At 42.7% G+C, this 21,425-nt stretch overlaps 1 pseudogene; it reads left to right on the top strand.

The window, feature by feature from the left end:
* Positions 1–12,039: 12,039 nt before the first annotated feature.
* Positions 12,040–18,303, top strand: LOC128109540 (nucleophosmin-like; annotated as a pseudogene).
* Positions 18,304–21,425: the final 3,122 nt, after the last annotated feature.

Raw genomic sequence — 21,425 nt, 5'->3', positions numbered from 1 at the left:
AACTAGGGCTCAACAGTTAAAGGTGCTTGCCTCCAAGCCTAGCAACTTGAGTTCTATCTCTGGGATCCACACGGTGAAAAGAGAAATTGACAATTGTAAGTTTTCCTCTGACTACCACACAGGTGCCTCCCAATAAGCTTTTTAAAAAGGGTTCGTGTATTCAAGGCTCTGTCTCCACCTGAGAAGAGATGGAAACTTCGGGAGGAAGTTGTGCAACTGGGTTGCATGCCCTTGGATGGAGTTTGGGGATGCTAACATCTCCTCTCTTTCTGTTTCTCAACTGGCATAAAGTAAGCAACTTCACCATGTGCTCCCAAGAGTGGGACGACCGTGACCATGAACTGAAACCTCAAGCTTTCCTCCAAAAGTTGGCCTTCCTCAGGTATTTTGTCACAGTGACAGAACACTGACTGGCAGGGTGGGGAAGTGAGGGACAGTGCTTCTCCACAACTGGTAACATCTGGGGGTTATGGTTGTTAGCTGATTGATCTGATCCCAGCTAGTTTCTCATAGACCTGACTGTTCGCAAGACGACGTCATTTTTCTGTGAGGACCCAACACCTGTTTCTCTCTCTGTCAGGCAGTTCTGCTGTACCTAAGTGCATAAGTCCATTGAGGAACTTCTGCCTTAGCCACAGTTGATGACAGGAACTCCATCTCTACAGTTTACCTCTAAACAGGAAATGTATACATTGTGCTGTACCCCAGTGGCCTGTGGGGCTCTTCCACTTAGAATCTGATCTAATTGGCCAAGATTTTGAGGATTTATGGACATCATATTACCCAGGTTCATTATCTGACTCAAAGTCCAAACCTAAATCACATCTCTGAAACTCCTTTTGTCACCTAAAGAAGCTGATTCACAGGTCCTCAGCAGGGGGGTGAAGGTGTGAGCTCCGTGCTACTTACCCACCAAGTCTAGCCTTGGAGATGGTAAATTTAACCCTCAGTGCAGCACCACCTAGAATCACCGAGGGAAGGCTCTCACTGAGGGATTGTCTACATTGGGATGGCCTGTGGGCGTGTCTGGGGAAATAGTGTCTTGTTTATGTCAATTAATGTGGGGAGACCCAGCCCACTGTGTGTGGTACTACTTCTTAGGCAGGAGTCCTGGATTGTGTAAGGACGGAGAACTCAAGCAAGCAAAGAAGCATCCATGCATTCATTTCTCTGCTCTGTAGATGTGATGTGACCAGCTGCTCCAGGCTCCCGCACTGTGATGTCCTTTCTCTGAGGAACTGTAACCTGGAATTGTGAACTGAATAAACTCTTCTCTCCCACAAGTTGCTTTTTGTCAGTCTATTTTGCTGTGGCGACAAAACAGAACGAGGGTAGTCCCTTAGCACAGTGAAAGTTTGTTTCTTTTATTAAAAAGAGTTAGTTTATTTATTTACATGGGTTGTGCGAGCATATGCACACGTGGTTCTGCACACAGATACAGAAAAAGAGTGTTTGCAGGACATCCTGAGTGTTGTGGGAGTACTTCAGTTCACACTCTAGTCCTTGTGTTGACATAGAAGGCACTCTGAACCACTGAGCCATCCCACCAGCTCCAAACTTCCTTTTTTGATCTCGTAATGGTATTCTACTGTTATGTAGCTTTCCTTTAGTTTGGTCTCCTCCGTCCAGAATATGTGAATTTGGGGGTTAAATGCTGCTGCTAAATCAAGTGAAATGGAGATCACAGAGTAAAAAAAAATGTGGTCTGGAAAGATAATGAGGAAAAGCAGGAAAGAAGGCCTGATTGGGATGGGCTCAGACACAATGAGATGCCAGTACAGACAGTGAGAGAGATAAACCACAGGTCCGAAATCTGAGGAACCAGGCTGTCTTTGCAGAAGAACTGGAAAGATGATGAGGACCAGCAGCCAGCCCATCAGTACAGAACTCTGCATTGGCACTAAAAACGGGCCGGGTCCAAGCCGATCATCTATTTCTCTGAGTATTTACTTGGCTACAAAAATAACCCCTTGACATTGAGTGCAGATGATATGCTTAATATGGAATATGAATGTACATAAATGAATATTTATATTTACCTATTTACCATGTATAAAATTTAATTTTGTTTGTCAACTTGGCTGGATCTGGAGTCAACTAAGAGACAAGCCACTCAGAACACCTCTCAAGTGCTTTCTTGAATAGTTTATCTAGGATGGGAAGCCCCATCCTAAATGGGCAGTGCCTTCTGATGACCTCCACACGCATGCTATGGCACATGGGAGTCCACACTCACAGAACACCTGCACTCGCACACACGCAATAATAATAAAAAATAAAATAGGAATTAAAATCAAAAGGAAAGAAGGCATGCATATTGATTGAGTTTTTGTTACCCTCTCTTGGCCCTGGGATGCTTTAAAATTAGCTCCAGGAAGAAAGCCAGGCTCATCTGAAGGAATGAGTCACAAAGGACAGAACTGCATCCATGACTCAGAGGTATTTTGGGTGAAGGCCGGCCCTGTGTCCTCCAACCACACCACCACTCATCTCATATTTCCTCCTCCTGTGATCTGATTGTTCTTCTCTTTTGCTGCCAATCAGACTTTATTCCTCTCACTCAAGCCACGGGTAATTATTTCACCCTTGACTAATTGACGGTGACAAATAGCTACTAAATTGGGTAGATAAGGGGAACAAATTTGGTGTTCTTGTCTTTCCCGGACTCTTCAGGCTGGGAGAGATTGGAATGTTCCCCTGGATTGAATTGCACAAAATTGTACCGTCAATCTTAAGGACAGCTGTATGAGCTAACAAGATACAGGGACATAACAGAAACAGAGCCCAATAGAAAGCTTCCTAACGTATAATGTCCTAAGGGCGGCAGCAGAGTACATAAAAGAGGGAAAACCACACACACACACGTGTGTGTGTGTGTGTGTGTGTGTGTGTGTGTGTGTGTGTGTGTGTGTGTGTGTGGTGTGTGTGTGTGCGTGTGTGTGTGTGAACACACAAAGCTCACAGCAAGATTGACTGTTGAGTAAGGAACTGTAAATTTATCTACAGCTTACGAACACAATCTCAGCCTAAAATATGAATGGGAAGAAGTTCTGAGAAAGAAAACCTCTTGCTTGCAGCATGTAGAGTTGTAGTTTCCTGATTCCACAGTAAAGGAGACCTTCCTTAATTTTATTTTGTTTTGATCATAGCTCCTCCATCCCCCCAAAAGAACTCACAATCAGAAATAGCTTGGGAATAGCAGGGGGCTAGGTAAATGGTTCAGTGGGCACAGTGCTTGTGTTTGAGGACCTGGGTTTGAGCCCCAGAACTCAGGTAAAAAGTCTAGCATGGTGGCACGTTTGCCGTCCCAGCTCTGGTAGGCAGAGTAAGGAGGATCTTTGGGACTTGCTGACAGGACAGGCTAGATGAATTGGTGAGCTCAGGTTTAGTGAGACAGCCTGTCTCACACAAGGGGAAGGCTACTGAGGAGACACCTGAAAGGCAGCATCTGCACTGGATACACGTGTGCGCCGACATGTGCATGCCCTCTCCCACATACGTGCCACACCTTGATGACCAGCATCTTGTACATCATGGGTCATTCCAGATGACAACCCTGGAGAAGCTAAGACTAACCCAGTCTTTCCTTGTAGCCTTCTTCTTCCTCTCTCAGCCCTGTACCCTCCACCTACCAGTGGTTTGGCTAATATTTATGGAACTAAAATGGAATGAGTTGCTTTTTTTTTAATCGATTCAGTTTAAAGTGGGATTTTGAATGTCTCATTTGATTTTAAGTAAAAGCTCAGGAAATTCAGCCCGGCATCAGGTGACATGAGTGACCTTGAAAGGAACAGCTTTTTAGTAAGTCCCAACTTTTTGATGTATTGTTCAACAACCAGCTTAATCAGGACGCCTCTCCTGAAGGCAGCATGATGAGCAGTGACATGCTAATTGAAATGTACTTTCCCCAGTGAACCACTTAACAACTTATATAAATATCAAAGCCCTGGGCTTTACTGTCAGTCTTTGTTTGAGAATGAGAAATTTATAAAAAACATATGTTTCCAACTGTCATTGATGGAGCGTTCTGAAAACATGGCCACTGAATCACATCCAACCTTCTGCAGACACCACACCAGTCAGGGTACATTTCTCTGCTCATAATGTCTCCTTCCAGAAGAAATCCACTCCACACCGGTGTTTCATTACTGAAATGGGGGAGCTATGTGTAGTGGAGACAGAGCTGAGGGAAAGAATAATCACAGTGCAAAAGGCTAGGGGATTTTAATTCTCATGGGTGGGCAAGAGGAGTAGCTAGAAGAGAAGCCACTGAGCTAGGGGCCACCCAGGTAATCCTGTTACAGGGAAGCCTGGGTTCCATTTTGTGAGTTCTTAGTGTCTTTGATTCACAAATATTAAAAACAAGCTCAGAAGGAATCTTGAGGACCATTTATGAGAGTCTGAGAGAAAACAACACAGTGGATGGCTGAAAATCCCAGCAACTGCTGGGAGGAAAGAGATGGGAAAGAGGAAGAGAAATCATGGTTTCTGAATTAGATATGGAGGTCAGCATGCAGCTGTAGAAATTGAGAGAGAGGCCTTTAAATGAACAGTGAGAAAGCCCAGAGTGTCAAGAAAAGTGTGCATAGGTGTCTGGCTACTATCTGAAAGAAAAAAAAATGATAAAAGGAAGGAAAAGGAGTGTTTACATTTTTAAAAATCAGAACTCATTAAAGAGGGTAAGCTTGGCATTAATCTTCAAGCAACTGGATTAAGGGAGGGTTACTGAGAGGTATAAATAAGTACATTATCTCATTAAGGGGATAATTATTCCTCCCTTTTCCTTAGTATATCTTCAGATAAATCAGCCTTCCTTAGGGGTGGTCTTTTGGCTAGGTGACTGCCAGATCCAACTGGATTAACTCTTAACAGAGAACAAAATAGTATGTGGTGTTTCAGACAACTTGGAATGAAGGGGTAAAGAGGAAAATGGTGGGTGACAGAAGTGACTGGGGAGGAGTAGGGAGGAAACACAGAAAGGGCATGGTGAAGGGAAAAGTAACACTAAAGATACTTGAAAAACCTACAAGGAAACTTATTGTTTTATGAGGCTCTTTAAAACACACACACAGAGAGAGAAAGGGGAGGCTTTATTTTTCAGAAAAATGCTCCCATAGGAGCCATAGATTAACAAAATAACAAAAAGCCCAGTGACAGGCAAAAGACACCTCCCCCTGAATTATTGTGGGGATCTAAGGGACCCCTAAAAGAATACAGGCTATTGTCACTGCCCTTGGGTACCACCAGAATGTGATGCTAAGACCTTGTTGATGAAAATGCACGTGCTTTAGTCATAGGATTTGGAGAGATAAGGCTTGCACTGATCTGGAAGCCTCCTCCCTGGTTGTTACCTCTCAGAGTGTCAGAAAGTTATATTCCGGCTTCCAGGGAGAAAGTTATCAACAATCCAATCCATGTGCAAATCCTGTGAACTACAAAAATAACCTGGCCAGCAAGATATGCCCAATAGTGAAATAGCAGCACTAATATCCTAGGGGTAAGCAACAGCTGTCTGATTGGATTTAAGGCTCACTCAATAGGAGGGACTCATGACTGGTACTGTAAACCTAGCTAAGAATCTGTAGTTGGAGAGGCCCATAGACCCTAGAGGAGAATATATTAATTACTACCACTTTGCTAAATTAATATAAGTTCTGACTGTCTTCTAAATACTGATCCTTATACCCACAGAAAAACGCAGCTTTTATCCCTCATCAAATATAATTATTTTTGCAGCAGATAGAGATTGTTACAGAGATCCACAACTTGTCAACATATAGACAATAGGTGACCGTGGAATGCTCATCCCCAAATGGGTATATGGACATCTATAACGAAATCCATATACCCAGGACTTAGCAAACATGGAGGAAGAGGGGTCAGAAAGACTGTAAGAGCCAAACAACCATGGAAACTGCTATGACATAGTACCTTCTGGACATGACAAAAATGTTGTACCTGTGAGCTCTCAACAATATGGCTACCTGCACAACACCTGCAAAGACCACAGCATTCGACATGCATCCACGGATGGGAAAAGGTTCACAATTCCCCACCCTGAGATGAAGTGCTGCAGGAGAGAGAGACAGTTTTCTTCTGGGATGAGACCCTAGATAGGTTGCCCAAGCCTCAGTGGTCAATGCTAAAGCAACGTGCATATGAGCAACACTAATGAGACTCAGTATGTTGTATGTGTAGTTATAGAAAAAGAAGCCAAGGATTTGAGAGTGGCTATGGTGGTGACACAGACAACATGGGAAGAATTAGATCAGGGAGGGAGGGGGAGAAATGGTACAAATACAGTGTACTCATCTATAAAATTCTCATAAAAATCATTCATGAATTTAAAAAAGAGAGAGAAAAAAATGTCATGTCCCCACCCTGGGCCAAAGGTAGAATTTCAATTTGTTTCTTTTTGACCAGGAGAAAGTAACTCTTCCTCAATGGGCTTTGTCTTAGTTAGCATTCTATTGCTGTGACAAAACACCATGATCAAGGCAACTTGTAACAGAAAGCAGTTAATCCCCTGATTAGTTGTTTACAGTTTCAGATGGTTAGTTCATGGCCATTATGTTGGGGAGCATGGCAGCAGGCAGGCATGGTGATGAAGCTGTAGCCTCCTGATCCATACATAGGCAGCAGGCAGAAAGAGAGAGAAAGGGAGAGGGAGAGAGAGAGAGAAAGGGGGAGAGAGAGAGAAAGAGAGAGAGAGAGAGAGAGAGAGAGAGAGAGAGAGAGAGAGAGAGAGAGAGAGAGATGATTGGGCCTGGTGTGGGCTCTTGAAATCTCAAAGCCCACTTCCAGTGACAAACCTCCTTCAACAAGGCCACAACTTTTAATCCTTCCCAAACAGTTCCACTGACTGGGGACCAAGCATTCATATTTGAAACTATGGGGCCCGTTCTCATTCATGTTACCACAGGCTGCAACTAAGCCCAGATTTTCCCATCTTTTCATATGGTATTTTAAATCTCTAGACAGGACGACACAGTTGCTCCCCTTTCTGGCGTTGCTAAGGAAACAGAACATGGGGTCCAACATTGATTATGAGGGAGGACCCTATCCTCAGTAGCTTCCAAGCCTCCTAACGTCTGTCCAGCCACTGTAATGTATTTCTTATTAAGCAGGAGACACATATCTGTGACCTGATTATCCCTTGTCTGCCAAAGCCTCAGGTATTTGAATACTTGGTTCCTGGTAGGTGGTGCTGTTTGGGGAAGTTTTGGATGTGGGCTTTGAGTGTTTCAGCCTTGTCCCACCTACTCTTTACTCTTCCAGCTTGTGGTTAAAGATGTGGTCTCAGTTTTTGCTCCCACTGCCAAGCCTGATGTGCATTGCCATGGCTTCCTGTCATGATGGACTCTTACCTCTCTGTAACTGTAATTCAAAAGAAACTCTTTCTTTCATAAGTTGCTTTTGGTCATGGTGTTTTATTTCAACAAGAGAAAAGTAACTAATACAGATAACGTGGGAAACTGCTCCCAGAGTTGTAAGGCTGGCTTGCTAAATGACTTGGGAACTGAGGTGCTGGGATAAAAATCTCACAATACCAGTACCTTTTGTTGAAGATGCTTTCTTTTCTCCATTGTATAGTTTTGAATTCTTTGTCAAAAATCAAGTGTGCATAGCTATATGGATTTATGTCTGAGTCTTTAATTCAGTTCCACTCACCAATGTGCCCGTTTTTATGTCAATACCATGCTGCGTCTTTACAACTGTAGCTCTGTAGTAGAGCTTGACATCAAGGATGGTGATACATCTGGCAGTTCTTTTATTGTACAGAATTATTTTAGCTATTCTAGGCTTTTTGTTTTTCAATATGATGTTGAGTATTGTTCTTTCAAGGTCTATAAAACATCATGTTGGAATTTTGATGGGGATTGCATTGAATCTGTGGATTGCATTTGGTAAGATGGCCATTTTTACTGTTCATCCTACTGATCCATGAGCATGGGAGATCTTTCCATCTTCTGATATCTTCTCCAATTTCTTTCTTCAAGGACTTGAAGTTCTTTCCATATAAGTCTCTCACTTGCTTGGTTAGAGCTACCCTAAAGTAGTTTATATTATTGGTGGCTATTGTATAGGGTACTGTTTCCATGATTTCTTTCTCAGCCCTTTTATTATTTGTATATAAGAGGATTACTGATGTTTTCAACTTAATATTGTATCCCACCATATTACAGAAGTGTTTATTAGCTGTAGGAGTTTCCTGGTAGAATTTTTTGGGTTGCTTAAGTATACTATCATGTCATCTGCAAGTAGCATACTTTGACTTCTGCTTTTTCAATTTGTTTCCCATCAGTTGTCTTACTGCCCTAGCTAGAACTTCCAGTACTATATTGAATACATATGGAGAGAGTGGACAGCCTTGTTTTGTTCCTGATTTTAGTGAAATTGCTTTGAGTTTCCCTCCATTTAATTTGATGTTGGCTGACAGCTTGCTATATATTGACTTATTATGTTTCTGTATGTTCCTTGTATTCCTGCTCTCTCCAAGACTTTTATCATGAAGGGGTGTTGGATTTTGTCAAAGGCTTTTCAGCATCTAATGAGATGATCACATTTTTTTCAGTTTGTTTATATGGTGGATTACATTGGCAGATTTTCATATGTTGAACCATCCTTGCATCTCTGGGATGAAGCCCACTTGATGATGGTGGATGGTCTTTTTGATCTGTTCTTGGATTTGGTTTGCCAGTATTTTATTGAGTATTTTTGCATCAATGTCCATGAGGGAAATTGGTCTGAAATTTTCTTTCTTTGTTAAGTCTGTGTGGTTTGGGTATCAGGGTATCTGTCGGTATATAGAAGAATGCAAATAGATCCATATCTATCACCCTGCACAGAACTCAAGTCCAAGTGGATCAAACACTTCAGCATAAATCCAATGACACTGAACCTGATAGAAAAAAAGTGGGGAATAGCCTTGATCACATTGGCACAAGAGACTACTTTCTGAATAGAACACCAGTAGCACAGACACTGAGATCAATAATTAATAAATGGGACCTCACGAAACCGAAAAGCTTCTGTAAGCAAAGAACACCATCAGCAGGACAAAGTGGCAGCCTACAGAATGGGAAAAGATCTTCACCAACCCCACATCCAACAGAGGGGCTGATCTCTAAAATATATAAAGAACTCAAGAAACTAGACATCCAAAAAATCAAATAATCCAATTAGAAAATTGGGTTCAAACCTAAACAGAGAATTCTCAACAGCAGAATCTCAAATGGCAGAGAAACACTTAAAGAAATGTTCATTATCCTTAGCCATCAGGGAAATGCAAATCAAAATGACTCTGAGATACCATCTTACACCTGTCAGAGTGGCTAAGATCAAAAATACAAATGACAGCTCATACTGGAGAGGATGTGTAGCAAGGGGAACACTCCTCCATTGCTGATGGGAGTGCAATCTTGTACAGCCATTTTGGAAATCAGTATGACTGTTTCTCAGAAAATTTGGAATTAATCTACCTTAAGGCCCAGCTATACCACTTGGGTATATACCTAAAGGATGCTCAATATACCACAAGGACATTTGCTTAATGATGTTCATAGCAGCTTTATGAACTCAACTGAAGAATGGATAAAGAAAATGTGGTACATTTACACAGTGGGTTATTACTCACCTGTTAAAAACCATGACATCAGAAATTTGAAGGCAAAGGTAACTCAGACCCAGAAAGACAAACATGGTATGTACTCCCTCATAAGTGAATATTAACTATAAAGTAAAGAATAACCATGCTACAATTCACAGACCCAGAGAGGTTAGGTAACAAGGAGGGCCCAAGGAGGGAGGTATGGATCTCCCTGGAAAGGGGAAATACAGGAGATTTCCTGGGTGGACTGGGGGCGAGTAGGCATGGAAACTTGAGGGATCAGGTTGGGGGGTGGTTGGAGGGGGAGAGTGCTGAGAAAGATGACTGGAAACGGGGGCTTTACAGGGTTGGGTAGAAGCCTGATGCAAGGGAAACTCCCTATGAGTCTTCAAGGGTAGCCCCTGCTAAGACTCCTGGTAACAGTGGATGCATAGTCTGAAATGGCCATCTTTTATGATCAGATTGGTGACTACCCTGGTTGTCACCAGAGAACCTTCATCTAGTGACTCCTGGAGGCAGATTCAAAGACCCATGGCCAAACATTGGGCAGAGGTCAGGGAAATCCTGTGGAGGAGAGTAAGGGGGGAATTGTAGGAGCCTGGGAGGTCAGGGACATTGCAAGAAGACCCACAGAAATGGATAGTCTGGCTCATGAGAACTCACAGAGTCTGAACCAACAATCAGGGAGCCGGCATGGGACTGACTTAGGCCCTCTGCATATGTGAGACAGTTGCGTAGCTTGGTCTATTTGTGGGATTCCCAGCATTGAGAGTAGCGGCTGTCCCTGGTCCTTTGGCTGACTTTTGGGAACCTATTCCTCATGCTGGATTACTTTGTCCAGCCTGAGTACAGCGTGTGTGTGTGTGTGTGTGTGTGTGTGTGTGTGTGTGTGTGTGTGTGTGTGTGTGTATGTGTGTGTGTGTGTGTGTTTAACCTTACTGCAGCTTGATAAGCCATTCTTTGCTGATGCCATGGGGAGACCTGCCCCTTTCTGATCGAGTAAGGAGGAAGGGTGGATTGGGGGCAGGTTGGGGAAGGGAGTGGGAGGACAGGAGGGAAGGGAGACTGCAGTCTTGCTGTAAAATGAATAAATAAATAAAATTCAACAACAGCTGCATCTACTGTGTCATGTTCAGCATCTTTCTTTTTTCTCTGTTTATTTGTGTCCTCTGCATGTATGTATGTTCGCAGGTTTGCATGTGCATGCATGATCACAGATGCATGTGAGGGTGCACATGTACATAGAGGACTAAGAGTAATGTTGAACAGTGTCCTTAATCATTCTTCACTGTTTTTATTAAGGAAGAACCTGGAAATTGAATGCAGAGTGCCCCCATCCACTAGACTAGCTAGCAGCTTTCCAAGAGGATTCCCCCATCTCTTTCTTGTAAGTGCCAGCTTACAGGTGGGCCACTAGGCCTGCCCAGGCTTTTATGTGAGCTCCAGGGATCTAAAAGTCTGGGCCTCATACTTGCCCTGTAAAACTTTTATCCACCAAGTCTTCTCCTCGGTCTCTCCTTTCACCTTCTTAATGATAAGTGTAAACCACCCAGGACAAGGCAACCCTGACCCGCTCCTCTACGTGGTGGATATTCTAGTTGTTCTAGTCCTAAGGGAGAATGGCATAGGCTCAGACTGAAACAATGTCGCCAGGGTGAATGGGGCAGAAGGAGTGAGTGGGTCACATTTCTGTCTTTACCCTCCATAAGCTCCTCTAATCCATCTCAAAATTGCCACAGATCCTGAAGCCCATGCAATTGTTTCTGCTTCTAGGTACATATAAATCTTTTAATTGCATGCCTTAAGCCTCAAGACATTCATGCTGCATTGTCCGGGAGAGGGGAAAGAAGGCAGGAAGGAACTTCTGGCAGCCAAACAATCTGCATTTCATTTCAATTTAGATAGTTTAGCAATACATTTTTTCCCAAGGTTTCCTGAGTTTCAATAATATATCTTTCATCACCAGATCACAAAAAAAAAGAAAGAAAAAGTGGTTGTGTTGAGCTGTCCCCAGAGCTTCAGAGTAGATATCAGAGATTGTGTTGTAACTGGGAACTTATGAATTGTATTGGGTTTACAAATGGCTTGTTTTTTTAGTTTATGGTCAAACCATGAAATTGATAACTTATCCCTGGAAGGTATGCATGCACATGTTATGTTAAGGGGTTCTTTGAGAACAAGACAGAAAAAACAACTGAGACCCGGACATACACTTGAATGGTTTTAAGTAAGACATTTGCTCTGATCACCACAAATTGCAGGAATTCAAGTTTCCATTTTACTGTGTTCCTCTATTGGGTCTACCCACCTATCTTACTTACTCTGAGAGTTTGGGGGATGGGTTTTTACATCTTTTGGCAGCTGTCACTTAATTCTGCAATACACAAAGGAACCCATTGTGCTGCCCTGGGATATCAGAAGAATTAACAATGGAGAACCCCCAAGCACCTATGTGTGTGCTGGCCTGCAGTGTGGGAGTCCTGGGGTTGGACGTGGGTACTGGAGGTGGCTGCCCGGGGAAGAACCGGTGAGTGTGGCACATTTCCAAGCACATCTGTTTTATGTCATGTCGGTGCGATGGCTAAGGCTGGGCAGGAGGGAGCAGGAGGGGGTCGAAAGGTAGGGAGGGGGTTTCTGTTTGGATTTTCCATTTTATAGGGTTGGAAGAATGAATGTGTGTTGGCCAAACAGCAAACCCAAGGAGACATCCTGGTCTGGGAGCTGGGAATTCAAGGGCGGCCTTTGAGTGCAGCTGATTTACAGCTGGCCAAAGGAAGATGCTAAGTCTACAGAGGAAGGGAGGTGGCAACAGAGAGACAAACAGGAAAATGAGGGAAGGCTGGACTTTTCCTCAGTCTCCCAAGACTGGCTCCACTTAAAATTGTCATGAGGTAGGTGTAAATGAGTTAGAAATGTGGAACAAGCCTTTTTAAAGCAGGCAAAATGAATTTTTCCATCACTGGAAAAAATGATGGTTGTTAAATGGTGTTGGGATGATTGTAGTGGAGATTTGGTTGAAAAACACCACCGTCGTTGACTGTGCAGCCAAAGGGCTTCCTGTGATGTCCTTCTTCGGTGTGGGGAGATAGCTACATTGAAAGTGGGTGATGGAAATAACCATTATCCTTCCCAAGACAATGAACGTTCAAGAATCACCTTCCACCCCTTCCTGCAACCTTTCACCTTCCATTCCCAAATCACAAGATCATTTTCACTGGTCTCTTAGGACTCCGCTCTGGCCACCATTGCAGCCAAATTAGTCTCAGTGGCTTTTCAACAATGCAGCTATAAATTCGGCATTTGTTTCCAAAATGAAGATTTGAAAACTCTGGGATATTTGAAGGTATAGCACGTTGTGGCTTGAAATGAGAATTTAGTGCCCTAGAGCTGGAGTTATAGGCAGTTGTGAACTGCCTAATGTGGATGCTGGCAACAGAACTCAGGTCCTCTGCGAGAGCAGCCAGTGTACTTAACCATTGAGCCACCTCTCCAGCTTGGTGCTTGAGCTTTTGTGGGTAATGTTATTTTTGCTAGAGACATTAGGAAATGGAGGCAATAAGGCATTTGTCAAGTTGCCCAAACTCACAGTCAGGAAAGGATAAAAGAAAGATTTGAACTCCCTGGTCTTCCTGCTATTCCTGACCATAGCAAAAGTCTACATGGTCAGGAAGAAACCAGAAGAAAGATAGGTGGGACATTTAAAACTATAGATTCTGCCTGCACTGCCCTGTGTGAGAGTCCAAGCCATGTGGAGACATCTTCTACCTGGAACTCTGGTGCCAGTGCACCTGCCACAATTTCTCATCAAATGATAACTGGCAGAATGGAGCGGGAACACCCTGACTTGAGTTCACTGATCCCATCCACTCTCTCTGCTTCCTGTACACCATGAGATAAGGAGTCTCCTCTGTTCCTTTCTCCCAACAATGTGATGTTTACCCAAGCACAGGAGACCAAGCAGACATGGACTGAGTTCTCTTGAAACAGTGAGCAAATGAACCTTTCTCCCTTTGGCTTGTTCGGTTTGGTATTTTGATCATAGTCCCAAGTGTGTGCAATGTAAGCGACCATCTCTGACTTGCAGTTGGGGCAACAGACCATTCACTGACAAACAGAAGCAAGATCAAACAGAAAAACTGGTACCAACCGCACAGTGACCTGGTCACCTAAGTAGCTCTGGAACTGAGCCAGACATATTTATTTGCATAAACCTGGTTGGAACTGAGCCAGACATATTTATTTGCATAAACCTGGTCTACAGTAAACAGGAAAATACAACTGACATGGAAAGCATTTGGTCATCGGAGCTACAGAGGCAGCACCTGCTCAGGGATTGAGACTATCGTTAGGAATTAGATAGCCACTCCATCTGAGCACCATCTGTTACTATGTAAGTATCAGCAATAAGATCAGGAATAATGCTGATAACGCTGATGGTTACTGTGCTCTTACATGTGTAAGGCTCAGTATGGACTACTTTCATCATCTCAAAAAGTCTCAGAAGTGGCTACTTATTTACACTTGTATCCCTATGTGTGCTTAAGTGTGTTTAGGTGTGCATGCACATGTGTGTGCCACAGCTAGAGGTCAATGAGCCTGTTGCTGGCATACCTGTGCTGGAATTACCAGTATGCACCACAGAACCCAGCTTTTTATTTATTTATTTATTTTGTATGATTTCTGGGTATTGAATTCAGGCTCTTGTACTTGCAAGGCAAGAACCTTACCATCTGAACCATCTCCTCGGCCAGCCCCTACTGTGCTTATTTTATTGTGAAATCTAAGCATCAATGTTTTAGGATATGTGATTCATTTTGAGATTTGAGAAATACCTTAGTGAAGCTGTCTGAACATACCCCTAAGCTCAGAGCAGCCTTGTTCTCTGTAAAGTCCCCTGTGATTCATGGGACTTCAGCAATCTCCTCCACCTATAAACATAATCCATTTCCTATGACTGCTGTAATTTCAATGGCCATAACATCACGGGGTCATCTCCTTCTCCTTCTCCTTCTTCTTCTCTGTGTTCTTGCCCCTGTCTTTGAGTGATCTGATGCCCCAACTGCAGCCTGGGAAGATGCTCTTATTGGTTATGCACAGAATTGTGACAAAAATCCCGGAGAGAACCACCCAAAGGAAGAAATATTCATTTTGTTCACTGTTTCAGGCAGCTTGTTCCATATTTACTTGGTCTAATGCACTTGGGCAGAACATCTCAGTAGGGGAGAATGTAACAGAGAAGGCTCATTGTCTCATGGTACCCGAGCACCAGAGAGGAGAGAGAGTCAGGGATCAAAGGCATGCCCTTAGTGATGTAGTTCCTCCAGTTAGGTCCCCTCCAGCTAGCACCCACCTCCTCAGATAGCACTACCACCTAGGAACTGAGCATTTAACACATGAGTACAAGTGGGAAATTTCATATTTAAGACATACAATACTGTTTATGTTATATTGTCTAATTTGAGAAATCCATGGGAGTCTGCTTAAGAAGTATTAGGGAAATTTATTAGGATAAATTGAGGAAATAAACTCAAATACACTCATGAATACAGAACTGAGTAGACAGCTGAAGTTGTCCTCTGATCTAACTGTAACAAATCCACCTGGCAGTTCGATCATATCAGGATGTAGGAAGCAGGGAGAAGGGGCTCCTGACTCCTCTCCCTTCCCTTTTAAGAGGTCATATACCAGGGCAAGAAGCACCATCTCCTTTGGGCCATATATCCCAAGGTCATGGGCAGAGCAAATACTACTGCCTTTCCCTGTTTTGTGTAAATTAGAAGGTTCTAAACCTAATGCAAACTGTATACAATAAGAATGGTTATCAAGTATTGTCCAGGAAAAACCAAAAGGTAATAACATAAACAAAAATGAAACTACAACCAACAAGAACAACATCAAACAAGAAACACATGCTAAATGTCCAGAAATGTCCAGATCACAGGTAAATGGCAAATCACCGAGATTACTCCAATAGCTGTTCTATCCCGAAGATTCTAACTTTAGGATCTAAAATATTCATAGCTAACATATGAAAGGATTATAACTGTAACTATCTAATCTTCAACCCTATCAAAGACTTGAGGAGGAAAATAATATTACCTGAGAAAACAGGAAGTACAAGCAAGCAATTTCTGAAAAATTGGGAGAATAGACAGAGACAGCTGGCAGCCTGGACAGTCACCTAAAGTTTCTCAGCACCAATGGGGCATCCATTTTGGCTATAGGCCTCGAATATCTGGCAGACCATTTTCTTTTGTTGTTTTGTTTTGTTTTTCGAGACAGGGTTTCTCTGTGTAGTTTTGGTGCCTGACCTGGATCTCACTCTGTAGACCAGTCTGGCCTCAAACTCACAGAGATCTGCCTGGCTCTGCCTCCTGAGTGCCAGGATTTAAAGGCATGTGCCACCACCGCCCAGCTCTGACAGACCATTTTCAGAAGCAGGAATTTTGAAAGACCACAGTATCCTGTCATGGGAAGAAGGTTCAGTAGTTGCTTTTCCTTGTGTCCTGCTCATCCAGAAAGGACAGTGCACATACTGTCAGCAGCTGAGTCAAGAGCAGTTCTTTGCCAAGCAGGCCATTTTGTGCCAATAAGAAGACAAACTTCCAAAATGAGTGTCTTAGAAACCCAATTTTCTCATAGGAGTAGATCCATGTTGCCAGGAGCAATCGTGTCTCATATCAACAGACTTCTAAGTTATCAGAACATTTAAATGCCATATTCTCTAGGTCTATGAAGTCTTTGAAGATTCTCTCTATCCATCTGACGTAAGTTTCAGTAAATCTGGAAAATCTAACAAACATAACTATAGATATGACACTCATGGGTGACTATTAATCTTTAACTCTGATCTACCTAAATAACCTGAGGACTAAGAATTCACATTAGAAGTGTAGGCAATCTGTAAATTGATGTACAGTAAAAGGATAATGACCTTAAAATTGTGACAATACACAAAATGTCTTAAACTGAGGTAGAAATGTATAGGGCAGTATGATAACAATATTCTTAATATGTACCAATATACAAAATATACTAAACAGAGTTCAAACATACATATAGTATGGTGAATATCTTTTACATTTGTTTCAATATACAAAATATTTCAAATAGGAGTGGGAATATGTGTACAATTTGACAATTATAGTTTTGAATTTGTATCAATATACACATTATCTTAAATAGGAGTTGAAAAATAATTTGCATTTGTATCAATATACAAGAATCCATATCAGTACAAATTATCTAAGGCTGATATTTTACTAAATTAGTTTACCAGTAGATATAATAATCTACCTTAATATCCTATACTTATCCATTCCCCTCTTTTCTTTTCCAAAACAGAATCCTGAGTCTAAGTTTTATTTTTCCTCCCCCAACCCAATAAAAACTTATCCATAACCCTGAGAAAAATGAAAACCTTTGGGAGAGGAGGTGTCATTTTCTTAAAATTGCTTCCTGCATTTTAGGGGGCGACGGTATCTCTGCGGGATTCTGTAAGAAAGCCAAATGGTTAAGTCTCAATAAGACTAGTTGTAATGTTTGTAGGTAGTCTCTCATAGTAATGGCTAAAGTTATCTGAGGTTCTGGCTAGAAGTGTAATATGATGGACCATCTCATCTTGGAACTGTCCTGAAGAGTTTGCAGTCCAAAGATGATCATTGAGTCATGTTCTTAGGTACAATGGCATCATTGTGGACTGGGTAGAGTCGTTGTTGTAGGGGACCATCTTCCTTCTGGAGACTTCAGAGATTGCTATTGGGAAGACTTATTTTTCCATCCTGCTTGTCTGTTCTGAGGAGCAGTAGGCAGTTTCCTTCATCTGACCTCTCTCACACTGAAGTGTGTACCTCCACCTTGTGGAAGACTCTATGGACATGGACATGAGCCTTCTTAGGCCTCAGAACTACCTTTTTGGTTATAAACTAAAAGCTGACAAAGATTATGACTTTAAGGTGGATAATGATGAGAATGAGCACTAGTTATCACTAAGAACAGTTAGTTTAGGGGCAGGGGCAAAAGATGAATTACACATCGTAGAGGCAGAAGCAATGAACTATGAAGGCAGGCCAATTAAAATAACACTGGCAACTTTGAAAATGTCTGTACAACCAACAGTTTCTCTTGGGGGCTTTGAAATTACACCTGAAGTGTGGTTCAGGGCCTGTGCACATTAGTGGACAGCACCTAGTAGCTGTAAAGGAAGACGCAGAGTCAGGAGATGAGGAGGATGTAAAACTCTTAAGTATGTCTAGAAAGCGATCTGTTCCTGAAGATGGTAACAAGGTTCTGAATAAAAAAGTTAAAACTTGATGAAGATGATGAGGACTATGAAGATGAAGATGATGATTTTGATGATGAGGAAACTGAAGAAAAAGTTCCAGTGAAGAAATCTGTATGAAATACCCCAGCCAAAAATGCACAAAAATCAAACCAAAATGAAAAAGACTTAAGACCATCAACACCAAGATCAAAGGGTCAAGAGTCCTTCAAAAAACAGGAAAAAACCTCCTAAAACACCAAAAGGACGGAGTTCTGTAGAAGACATTAAGGCAAAAATGCAAGCAAGTATAGAAAAAGGTGGTTCTCTTCCCAAAGTGGAAGCCAAGTTCATTAATTATGTGAAGAATTGCTTCTGGATGACTGACCAGGAGTCTAGTCAAGATCTCTGGCAGTGGAGGTTGTCTCTTTAAGAAAATGGTTTAAACAGTTTGAAATATTCCATCTTACTTAATTTCTGTAAGAGTTGATATATCTGGCAGTCCTTTTTATAATGCAAAGTGAGAACTTTCCCAACTGTGTTTGATAAATATTGTCCAGGTTCCATTGCCAAGAATGTGTTGTCTAAAATGCTTGTTTAGTTTTCAAGGATGGAACTCCACCCTTTACTTGGTTTTTAAGTATGCATGGAATGTTATGATAGGACATAGCAATAGTGGTTGTTAGATGTGGAAATGGTAGAGGGACAAATATACATGTGAAATAAACTCAGTATTTTAATAAAGTTAAAAAAAAAAAAAGGAGAGCAGAGAAGTATCTCAGTGGTTAAGACTGACTGATGTTTCAGAGGAAACAGGTTCAATTCCCAGGTTGTCCGGAGTCTGATCACACCAGGATAAAAAATAAAAATAAGTAAATAAATAAAGCTGGGCGGTGGTGGTGCACGCCTTTAATCCCAGTACTCGGGAGGCAGAGGCAGGCGGATCTCTGTGAGTTTGAGGCCAGCCTGGGCTACAGAGTGAGTTCCAGGAAAGGCATAAAGCTACACAGAGAAACCCTGTCTCAACTCCCCCCCTAAAATAAATAAATAAATAAATAAATAAATAAATAAATAAATAAAAGGAAGAAGGTACCACGTGACCGTTCTCCCTTTCCTTTTGAGAGGTCACATACAGCGATAAGAAGGACTGCCTTCTTTGAGCCATATAGCCCAAGGTCATGGGCAGAGCAAATACCACCACATTTGTCTTCCTCTTAAGAACAGGTATTGGCCGGGCGGTGGTGGCGCACGCCTTTAATCCCAGCACTCGGGAGGCAGAGCCGGGCGGATCTCTGTGAGTTCGAGGTCAGTCTGGACTACCAAGTGAGTTCCAGGAAAGGCGTAAAGCTACACAGAGAAACCCTGTCTCAAAAAACCGAAAAAAAAAAAAAAAAAAAAAAAGAACAGGTATTGACATGCCAGGGAGTAGTCCATGACTTCCTAGATTTATTCATATTTAGCTGAAAGCAAGTATTTGTAGTCACTCTTCTGAACTGCCTCCCCATCCCAGAAGAACTGTTGGATCAATTTTATTTCATCAGCAATTGTACAGCCTTCCAGGAAAAGCAAAACACTGCCACTCACCGGAGTCCTAAGCTGCTTGTCTGAGTGACAGTGGCATTCGAGTCTCCCTTCATCCCTCTAGTCTTTATTCTCTAGAAGATCTTAGAACCTGTCCAGTGAACAGCAGGACAGAAGATGTCCTGCCTCCTCAGCTGAGTGACACATTGTGTAAACAGCTCCTTGAATCTTGGTGATGTCAGCCTGCTGAGTACACAGCAGCTCGTGAAAGATGATTTTCCCCCATGTGTGATTTTTCTCAATGGGATCACTGGCTTGGGTTACAGAAAAGTAGAAATAAATCCTGTTTGAAAAATATATGGCATCCTATTTCCACTTAGCGTTAGTACCATTGAAAGTCAGCACAAGCTGCAGGCTAGCCAGAGGTGGGCATAAGGTAAGAGCTATTGGCTTTTAGATCTTGCAAGGTAGCAGAAGGCTATGAGGAATGGAAGATGAGTGCTTACATGTCTCCATTACTCACTCTCTGGAGTGAGACAGCTGTCACTAATCAATCATAGCCACCTTCTCACTCTGCTCCAAAAGGTTCAAGTATACATTTTGTCTATGACCTCAATTGTTTCTCCATCTTTTTTTTTTTTAAGACCGTGTCTCTCACTGAACCTGGAGCTTCTGGAAATCCCTGGGATCCACTGTCTCTGCCTCCTCCAGGACTGAGGTTGTAGAAGTGTCTCCCCATGCTGCCTTTTCACCTGGGAACCTGAACTAAGGTCTTCACATATGTTAATAACACCATCCTAGCACTTGGGTGGTGAAGGCAGGAAGATCAGAAGTTCAAGGCCAGCCTTGGCCACATAGTGAATTTGAAGAACTGTTTGAGAAAGACAAGAAAAAGTCTGTGCAAAAAAAAAAAAAAAAAAAGTGGGTAAGGGAAAGGGAGAAGTCTGGGCTGGTTGAGCATCCTAAGACTTACAACACTCAGCCAAAAGTCAAGGCGAGAGTAACTCAGCCATTCTTGACCAGCCCCCGAAGGGGAATTGTGAAAACCTTTTGATTTTGCCTGTGTACAGAGCACAGTGGTTCATAGAACACATAACTCAAACTCAAGTAGTGTTGTTTTTTTCTTTTGGAGGAGGGCAATTGGAGAACAAGTTGGTACCTTGAGGGAGCCATAATGAAAATACATTGCGGAGTACTGCACTAACTGAAAGATTGTGCCAGCTTAGGGCAGCTGTGGTCCTGTGGAGAGGAATAAGACCAGGGAGGGTGCCAAGGGGTGGGCATCTGGAGTCCCTTGTCTGGCTGTCCTTTGATAGCCTGCATGCAAGTCCAGCTACGTGCCAGAGGCTATGGGTCCAGCTGGTATAGACTGGGATGTTTAGTTTTGTTTGTTTATTCCTTTTCAAGACAGGGCTTCTCTGTGCATCCCTGGATGTCCTGGAACTTGCTCTGCAGACCCGGCTGGCTTTGAACTCAAGAAAGCCACCTGCCTCTGCCTCCTGAGTGCTGGGGTTAAAGGCATGTGCCACCACTGTCCCACTTTGATGCTTAGTTTTAAACATCAGCTTAGAATTACGTCAGAAACGAGTCTCAAATGAGTCACTGTCTTCTGTCATGCTGGTCTGTGGACAAGTCTTGGGTGGGGTGGGTTGTTTTGACTATTAACTGACATAGGAAGACTTAACACATTGTAAGTGGCAACACTCCCCAGGCATAGGATCCTGAAATACATAGTCCGGGAGGGAACTAGGTATGAGCCAGCGGCCAGCACAGGTTCTTTAGTTTTTCTCTGCTGGATTGGGGGTATGATGTGACTAGCTGCTTGACTTCCCCACAAAGGACAGTGTATACTCAGAAGCTGGAATCAATTCTTTCCTGCCTTAGGTTACTCCTTTGCTAGGTTGTTTATCACAGCAACAGAAACGAAACCGGCCTGCCCAGGTCAGTCTCTCTCTAGACCCTAGCTGTTAAACGCGTATTATTATCTTCATTTTACAGACGAGGACTCACGGAGGGGTGAGACAAGTTGCTTAG

The sequence above is a fragment of the Peromyscus californicus genome, unplaced genomic scaffold, assembly GCF_007827085.1.
Source record: "Peromyscus californicus insignis strain IS unplaced genomic scaffold, ASM782708v3 Scaffold_14__1_contigs__length_90479793_seg_2, whole genome shotgun sequence".
Classification (NCBI taxonomy): Eukaryota; Metazoa; Chordata; class Mammalia; order Rodentia; family Cricetidae; genus Peromyscus; species Peromyscus californicus.
The sequence above is the reverse complement of the archived record's forward strand: the minus strand, read 5'-3'. Positions and strand labels throughout refer to the sequence as shown.